The sequence below is a fragment of the Solanum tuberosum genome, unplaced genomic scaffold (genome assembly GCF_000226075.1).
Source record: "Solanum tuberosum cultivar DM 1-3 516 R44 unplaced genomic scaffold, SolTub_3.0 scf00016, whole genome shotgun sequence".
NCBI classification, from domain to species: domain Eukaryota; kingdom Viridiplantae; phylum Streptophyta; class Magnoliopsida; order Solanales; family Solanaceae; genus Solanum; species Solanum tuberosum.
Genome location: NW_006238942.1, coordinates 28,080 through 38,214, shown reverse-complemented (window position 1 = coordinate 38,214; position 10,135 = coordinate 28,080).

Sequence of the window (10,135 nt, the reverse complement as noted above, 5' to 3'; positions counted from 1 at the left end):
TCATCTAGATGCAACTCTATCTGGTGGAGCAACTGAAGAAGACTGGGCTCTATTTCCCCCATTACCATTACTCTGTCTGCTCTTAGGACACTCTCTCATAAAATGATCGTTCTGGCCACACTTGAAGCAACTAGTGGAGCCATCACGACACACCCATGAGTGGCTCCTACCACACTTAGCACATTCAATAGTCTTAGTACCCCCCTTGTGTCTTACTACCTTACGAATGCTCAAGTCTAGCTCTAAAGTTGTAAGAATTGTGTCTATTGTACTCACATTTATTCCTTGGTGCAGGTGCACTAGCAGATGATGAAGCAAGTCATTTCTGCTTATGTTGGAAAGAAGATCGGTTCGCATTACTCTTTTGTTGCCCGGATTCATTCCCTGATGTCTTAGCTCTCTTATTCTCAAACTCTTCTTTATCCTTCAGATGGTCCTTCTCAACTTGTTGCACATGGATCATCAGCCTTGCTATGCCTATGTAACCTATTAGCATGGCTGCCTTACTTTCCTTATTTGACAGACGAGTCAGCCTAACTACAAATAAACTCATCCTGCTCCTTATGTCAGCAACCATATATTTGTTTCTCTTAGCTCACGAGGAAAGAAACTCCTCATGAAGGAACTCTCAACCATAGGCCAGCTCAAAATCGGTTACGCGAAAGCACGAGTTAGAAAGAAACTCTTTAGAGGTAAAACTCTAACGCACGAAATGAGTATGAAAAAAGTGAAGGAATTTCCTAAATGTTGCAGCCTCCTAATTATAGATGTAGGGCGCTTCACACCGATAACAAGGACTCTATAGACACAGCTTCATAGACTCCCTAGGACTCTTGAACTCTGTGCTCTGATATCAAGTTTATCACGCCCCGAGCCTACGCCCTGGGCGGGACTGGCACTCGAGAGCCATTGCTGGCCCCAAACGAACCCTTGGCCTAGCTTATGTACTCAGTGGAAGACTTAATTCAACAAAGACAAGTCTATATAATAAATTGGAATGTTATAATGGAACATCTAACTTGGCCATTAAGGCAAACTCAAGTCTTGACATAAGATGATGACAATGAAAAGACAAAAGAACTAACATCTAACTGTCTATAAAGCCTCTAAAATAACTGAGATGGATGTCGGGACAAACCCCACGACATCCTAATGAACTAATAAAATAACAAAAAGCAATAAAAAAGAGTCCTTCGGAATGCAAGGAGGCTCACCAACTAACTCTGGAGTGCACACTGGATCAACGATGCACTGAATGCTGATCCTAGTTAGCTGTGTCTGCAGCATAATACGATGCAAGCCAACTGGCATCAGTACATTGAATGTACGATTATGTGACTTGGAATGCTAAACACAACAAAGGCTAGAAAAGAATCTGAAGAACTTACCTGGCTTAACTCAACTCAACATAACTGAACTCATTTCAATGTAAATCAGTTTAAAACAAGTGCAATGTAAAGAAAAGTTGTTTAAAACATAATGTCAACTCTGTGTGTATGCAAAGATACATATAACTCTGAAATGTATGTAAAAATTCAATAAACTGTGTATATAAGAATACAATTAGTTTTGTGGGAGTTTCTCTAACCGACAACCATCACGTAAGAGCTATTGTGATGATACAACGTTTTGCCTCACGCTGCCAGGGTTGTCTTATACCTTGCTGAGGGTATATAACTTGAACTACTAAGTGGATCCACTAGTCTATGCTAAAAAGCACTAAAGGAATCATCTAAAAAGTATGACCCTTTTCTACCCATGATGGCTACAAGGTTTATGGGGGATGTGAGTTGTCTGAACTCTCCCCCATATTGGTGCTCAATACTACTCCCAAAAAATATGATATTACCTCTTATGTTTAAAAACATACTTCTTTCTGTGATTTGAGATTAGTGCTAAAAAATTTAGCTCAAAGGCTATCTTGGAAATCAAAGTTTCCTCTCTTGCTTCATTTAGAAAGTGATTTCTCTTTTCTGAAAACTAGCCCGAAGGCTCTTTGGAAATCGAGGTTTCCTTGTTTAAATGTGAAAACATTTTAAACCCTTTGGGGATACATAGTACCCATATACTTTTGAAGAAACGAACTTCAAACTTTTTTCTTTAACCTTTACTCAACTTGAATTGTATGTCTTAAAGCAAAATTAAAACATTTGGAAAAGACTTTTGGAAAACTCTAAGAACTTCTCTTGACTGGACTCTTACTTCTCTTGACTTTGATCTTAACTTTCCTTGAATTGAATTATGAATTCAAGGTTCATGATCTCATGTTTATGGATGATTTCATGATGTTTATATGTACCTTAGAGTGTTGGAATCAACTAGAAATCATAGGTACATTGCTAAGGAACAAGTACTAAAATATAGGAAAGAAATGGGAAAGACTGGTGTCCCTAGCGCTCTGAGAGGCGCGGGGCGCCAGAGGGAAAATTTCAAAGACTGCCCTGGGGCGTGCTGGCTGGCGCGGCGCCCCAAGGGTGAAATTTCAGAGCCCTCTTTGGGGGGTGCTGTCTGGCGCGACGCCCCACCCCTATCCCCAGGTGTTTGACAACTTTTCTTACTCATTTTTCATCTCTATACCCTCTAAACTTCAATGGTTCTTTCCCCAAATACTTAGAATCATTTGTACTCTCAATATACATCAGATTCTACTCGAAAAACACAACTAACAACATGAACCAATCTCAATAAAACTCCAACAACACAACCCACAAGAATTCAAACGAATTTCATCAAGAACTCAAGGATTTACTTTCAAATCTAATAACTTCGCTGAAATTGAATCATGATTGGCGCGTGGGTGAAATAACACAACGCTATGTGATCTCACATACCTTGTAGGGATCACCCCCGACGAAATCCACAAGCTAAACTCGACGATCTTGACGAAGTTTACTTCTCTTCTCCTTTCTCCTCTTCTTTTCTCTTTTCTCCAAGCCCTAGCGTATTTTGGTAAAAGCGTAAACTGATCTAATTCTGATTAGACCCTAACTTAATTACCAAAAATGAAATAAAATAATTGGGCAAGGAAAAGACCAAACCACCCTTTCAAAATCCGGATTGGACTTTCCTTATTCATACAACCCAACTTCCAATAGGAATAACTCACTCATACGAACTCGGAATCGCGCAAACTCAGCGACGTTGGTAAGATCATTCCAAGAGATTTCCTACCATATCTGGAAGTACCTCTAACTACCTGAGCTAGAAGTTATGGCCATTTGAAGTTCACCAAAGTCAACTTATTCTAACTTAACAAAATTTCCAGATTTTCATACTTTCCAAAAATGATTATTTCCAATTATTAGCTTCTTCCTAGTTATTTCTAATTATGAGATGTTACAGTATTGATTATTATTCCTAGTAAAGTATCATAATAATAGCTAAATCAAGTTATATATGCAGTAATTAAATTATCGATCAAAGATTTATGCAAGTCCTATTTGAGGTGTTATAAACATATAAATGTATACCTGACTCTAAATTAAAATTGATTAACTTTTAGGAAAAAAAGATAATCCCGAATTAAGTATTTCTCAATTGGTTAGAGACTCGTGCTGATAACGTGTTGTAAAATGAGAGCCAAACACAATAATACTAAACAAGAAATGGAAGACAAATGCTAATAAGAAGTATAGAGTATAGAGTATTCGTTTATCTCTTTTTGTTGTTATTCACAAGGGTGAAGCATACCCTTTTATAGTTAGTAGAAATCACCCGTTTACAATGTTAAGCAAATACGTTAGAAGCTCTTTAAGTGATACATTAAATGGGACATTACGTTAGGTGTAAATTGAAAAGAAACATCCACTCATTGATTGGATTTGTAACACTTAGTTATTATTGTAAAAACCTTATTTATTAATATGATGAGTTAAGTTGTGTAAATCAAAGTTCTAAAATATTTCAGATAAATTATAGATAGATTTTTTTACCCAAAACAAACATAGTAAAGTTGTCACGCTCCGAGCCTATATCCTGAACGTGTCCGGCACTCGAGAACCATTTTTTATCCCCAAGAGAACCCTTAGCTTGACTGACTACTTAGCGGAAGACTCACCCAAGTGATAATAGGCTTAAAATATAAATTTATGTCAACATAAACTCAATTGGAATGTCTGAAACTACTCATTTGCAATAATAATAATAATTTGCAAAAAATTATTTAAAGAAAAGAAAATACTAAGAAACTCCTCAACTCTAACTATCTATGAAGCCTCTAATACTAGGATAGATGTTGGGACAAGACTCACGACAACTCAACAATAACAGAAAAATAAATGTGAAATCCTCTGGAAAGCTAAGCGCAGTGTGATCTTAACGAAACGTTTGGTGATGATCCTGAACACATGAATCTGCATCATAAAAGATGCAGGTCAAATAAAATCAATACATTAAATGCACGAGTATGTAATATAGCCGAGGCAAAATAACTGAATGAAAGGATTGCAATAGATTTAGCATAAACTCATCTGCATGTAAAGAATTAAAGGAATGAAATCATTTAAATTTACAAAATACTTTCTCATCTCTGAACTTCAACATAATAAGTGATATATTTAAAATACACTTTAACTCTATTGGGAGATTCTTTAACCAACAACCATCATTATAAGCTACGTGATGATACAACGTCTTGTCCACGCTGCTAGAACTGTCCTATATTGTGTCAGGATATCGAACCTCTCAACTGAGTGGATCCACTAAGCTCTACCCGAAGGCACTAAGGATTCATCTAAAAAGTATGATCTCGTATCCATGTAGGCAAGACATGGTTTATGGGGGATGTGAGTTATCTAAACTCTCCCCCATATATGTGCTCAATACTACTCCCAATAATATATACTCTTGCTCAAATGTATAAAAATATTTTTTTTCTCTGGTTTGAGATAATTTCTCAAACAATCATCTTAAAAGAGGTAACTGCTTTGAAATATCTCTCAAACTCATTGTTCATTTAGAAAACAAGGTTTCTCTTTGCTCAATGTAAAAATATATTTTGGGTTGAGATAATTACTCAAAATGAGCCTCTGTACTTAATCTTTCTTAAAACTCTTTTAACTTTTCTAAAAACAATCTACTCTTTTTCTTCATGTAAAAATGAAACATTTGGAAATACGTACACTTAGCTCTCTTATACTCTTTCTCCAACTCCTCTTTACTTCCTCAAAACTCAGTTTAAACAATAAATTGTTTAAAAGATTCTCAATAAGAATTCAATGAATACTCAAAAATAGGGTCATGCTGAAAAATAGACATGAACAATCAACTCAATAATCAGAATACACAATATACGACAATTCAATAATTTGAAATAAGAATTCAATAATCAGCAACTCAAGAACTCGTAACTCAATATCAACTCATCTCAATGATACTCAAATCTAAGGCTAGAACCCTAGATTACTCTTTTACTAATTTGAAAGTAGATGTAGGGCGTGAGGATGAACTAGTCCAATACTATGATAGCCTTACATACATGTAAAAACGAAGTTCTTTGGCGAAATCGCCGAAATTCGAAGAATGCTTGAACCCTAGCTTTTCTCCTCTTGGAACCTTGCTCTAATGACTTGAAGTGTTAATGAACGTAAAAGAATTTATTAACACTTTTTAAGCCATTAATTAGGTGTAAAACATCGTGATTTAGGCTTAGAATAGGGGTTAAAACGATGTAGTTTAAGTACCAAAAACATAGGAGAAGACCAAAACAACCCCAACTTTTAAAACTATCAAGGTGCCTTAAAAGGGAGGTTTCACGGACCATTTAAGGCTTCATGGCCCATGAAACACTTCAAGGGTCGTATAGCCGGTCGTAAAACTTCACCTGCTCGACATGGCTTCACTAAAACGGGCATAACTTTTTACTTCAAACTCGAAATGAGATAAACTTGATGGCGTTGGAAAGAGGATTCAAAGTCCTTTAATTTAATAGGTCATGAGACATATAATTCATTATGTGCTGAGATATATGATCGTTTGAAGTTGACCCAAAACTTGAAAGTTGATGGGTGACTTGTACGGACCGTACAAGCCACCGCATGCCGTGTAGGGTCTCGTCCAAGTGACCCCAACCTTGAAAGCCCTGGACGGTTGGCCATCATGCCCTAAACGGTTTGTGGACCCCTAAACGGACCGTTTAGGGTGTCATGAAGGGTTCATGCACCAGTTTGGGTTCGTGGACTTTCCCGCTAGCGGCTAGCCCTCTTTAGCCTTTCTCAAAGTTCAAGGTGTTACAAAAGCAAGTTATGCGGCCATAGGAGAAGTATATGAGATTTGATATGTGTGGACTATCAATTCTGCAGATGTCTCAAAAAAAACTAATCAAACCTCGTTCAATATAAAATTACTCTATTTTTTATATAATGAATAAGTTAAGGATTAAGAAATTTTTTTTTATTTCAACTCTCTCTTTCTCTCACTACACAATCCTCAAAATATAAACATAATATAATACACTTCTCATCATTTTCATCTATTACAACACAAGGAAGAAAACATCAACATGTGTATGATTTCTTCAACAAATAAATGATAAAAATGTGGATAGTCATATGATGTATAGCAGGATAATTAGTAGAAGATATTAAGGAGAATATGTCTTTGTGATTACAAAAGTTACAAAGAAAAATAACATCAATTATCAAGCACTTATATTTTTTAATATTAAAATACACTTATTCACAAACACTTTTGTCATATCAAACACACTATGATTCGTCATTGATGAAGCTATAGGGAGGTAAGAGATCCAACTGAATCTCTTTCATGAAAAAATTACACCACATAAATATAAATAGGGAAAAATCATTATTTTAATCAATTGGCTATAAATTTCAAATTTCGTTGATAGAAGGAAGACTCTAATACATTCTAATATATTTGTGTAATTTTTTTTGTAAAATTTTTTAACTCCGTGATTGATCTCCTACATATGAAAAATTAAAACAGATGAAGTACTTACTTGCACAAGATAGATTTTATATCAATCGATTTAACTTTATCAAAGTTTAGGGGAACTACATAAATGGGTCATAAGATCCAAAATAATTACAAGTTCATATCCAAATCCAATGTAATTCCTGAAATACCTATTCTTTCATAAATAATTACAGTCCATACCCCTCATTCATTAAGGCTGATAATTTCACTTAACTGATACTAAATCAGTATCATATACTATATTGGTATCATTAAGGCTGATAATTTTACTTAACTGATATTAAATCAGTATATGTATATACTGTATTGGTATCATTAATGTTTCTTGTTCAGAAATTACTCATTAATCAATGATACTATAAAAGTATATGTGTTGTGGTATCATTAAGGTTTCTTGTTTAAAAATTACTCATTAGTCAATGATACTATAACAGTGTGTATATATATAGATGAAATACTTACTTGCACAAGATAGATTTTACATCAATCGATTTAAATTTATCCAAGTTTATGAGAAACTACATAAATGAGTCATAAAATCCAAAATAATTACAAGTTCATACTCAACTCCAAAGTAATTCCTGAAATACCTATTCTCTCATAAATAATTACAGTCTATACCCCTCATTCATTAAGGCTGATAATTTCGCTTAACTGATACTAAATCAGTATCATATACTATATTTCTATCATTAAGGTTTCTTGTTCAAAAATTACTCATTAGTCAATGATACTATAAGAGTATTTTAACTACAAACAATTTAGCAATGGATTAACAATAAATTAAAATCCATATCTAAATTCATTTTTTTCATATGATATTTGTTATCAAATGAGGTATATATGCGCCTCAATCACATGCAAACACATACAATATGCAGCTTATAAATGTCGATGAATCGGTTGTGAATTGGAGGAATAATGTTGTAATAAGTAAATATATTAAGGACTACGGTATACTATGTTTTTTTGGTGTTAAACTATGATTAGAGATTTACGAGAGCTTTATCACAAACCAAATTCAATATTTTTGTAATAGCCCAAATAATTTTGTGTATCAATTTTGATATTAATATAATTTATATTTTTGATATTAATAACGAAATTTTATTCACTATTTTTAATTTTACTTCTTAATTATTAATGTGATGATAATTTTTTTATTATTCAAAAGATTATAATATAATCATGTCTACATGACAACAACCATTTAGAGAATCTAGGTGTTTTCAAGCTGAAGTGGACTAGTGTGAAAAACAAGTAGAATCTTTGAGAGCTTCCATATTTCTAATCTTGAAGTATATGCTACTCTTGATTTCTTTTCCTTGTGTCAATTATTTATATTATATTCTAAAGTACTCTCTCCGATCATTTTTAAATGAATTTTGTGATTATTATTTTTTAAATCATGAATGAAATTTTTATTTTATTATGATATTTATATTAATTGGTATATAATTTTAATGGATTCAAGAAATAATTTAAAGAATAAATAACTAATGTAAAGGGTAAAATTAATTTTTTATATCTTTTTCTTACTATGTTAAAGTGGACAAGTAAAAAATGAAAACTTATTTTCAGTATAGTAGATAAGCAATGTGATAGTATTTTAACCCAATTTTATATGTATTTCAGTCATGTAACCATGCCTGAAGTTCAGATTTGAAAGAAAAAAAAGGTTGTTAGATTTGTGTGTTTTTGATAAATTAATGATTATATTTTGCTCTTTATGATATGTAACTTATGTTTAGATTCTAGTTGATTTAGAGTATATTTGAGTGTTTAATAATGTGTTGAATTGTGGAAATTCGAAGAACAAATTATTATTTTTTGTTCACACACATGCCTAAAATTTTAGCCTCATAAAAAAAATTCATATGTAAATAATTGAAAGTTTATCAATTTTTAATGCACCTCAGTTAAAATTTTCTGAACTTTTACCTTTACAAATCATACTAAACATCGGATAAAAACATATGATGTTTAGTCTCACAAGGCCCCATTTTCAAATGTAAGTGTCTGAAGTTATCAAACTTCATACGTGATTATCTCACTTCTTGCCCAACATGGGTAAACTTGCAAAAAAAATTATGAAATGGGTATTAGTTAAATGAATACATCAAAAATATGTATTAATTAAATGACGATATTAAAATCGAGTATTAGTTAAATGTCAACATCAAAAGCGAATATTCATGCACATCTCTCATATTTTCTGTTAAAATATAGTGACACGAATGAATGTTTTGTGTCACGATAGTAACATAGGTGAATTTAACTTTTAACAACTATTTTAACACTCAAATATACAATGTGTTTATGAGACACACTTGTATTTTTTGTTTAGACGCACATGTCTGAAATTTTAGCCTCTTTTTACATATATTTCAGTCATATGACTGAAGTGCCAACATACATAAAAAGATTAGATGTACATGATGAAAGTGTATCAATTTTTACATGTATCTTACTAAAATAAATTCTGATATTATAAAATGGATATTAGTTAAATGTTGACATTAAAAGCGGATATTAATTAATTAAATGACAGATATCAAAATCAAATATTAATTAAATGTCAACATCCAAAACGGATATTCGTGCACTTCTCTCATATTTTCCGTTAAAATATAATGGCACAAATATAATGGACACTTTGGATTATAACCATGTCGTAAATGAGATCAACTTTTAATAAAAAATAACATAAATAAACTTTTCTTAAAATTTAATGACATATTCAAGTATTTTCGCCTAGATAATAATAAGAAAGAGGAAAGGAAAGACAAGATTGCAATATAGTTTCTTGCTTTTGGATAACCAAAGGTGGTGGGCGGGTCACCCTATTAGTTTTATAATGGCAATATGTTTCACGTGATTCCAATATATATATATATATATATATATATATATGTGTATTTGTATTCATTATGATTTTCATGTTTGGGTTTGTATAATGATATTTGTATTTCTTTATTAGTTTGTATTCATTCTAATAAGTATGCCAAATGAAATACAAATTATTAAAATTTCGTTGACAAACAACTTTGGAAGAAGAATTCCCAACTCAAACTTCGATATAATCGGTGTTCTCCAAAACTGAAACTTTCTTTTTTTATTATGTTTTCATCATAATTGTATACCAACAACTTTTGCATTTTATGTGCTCACTTTACCATTCAAATTAAAACTTAAAACT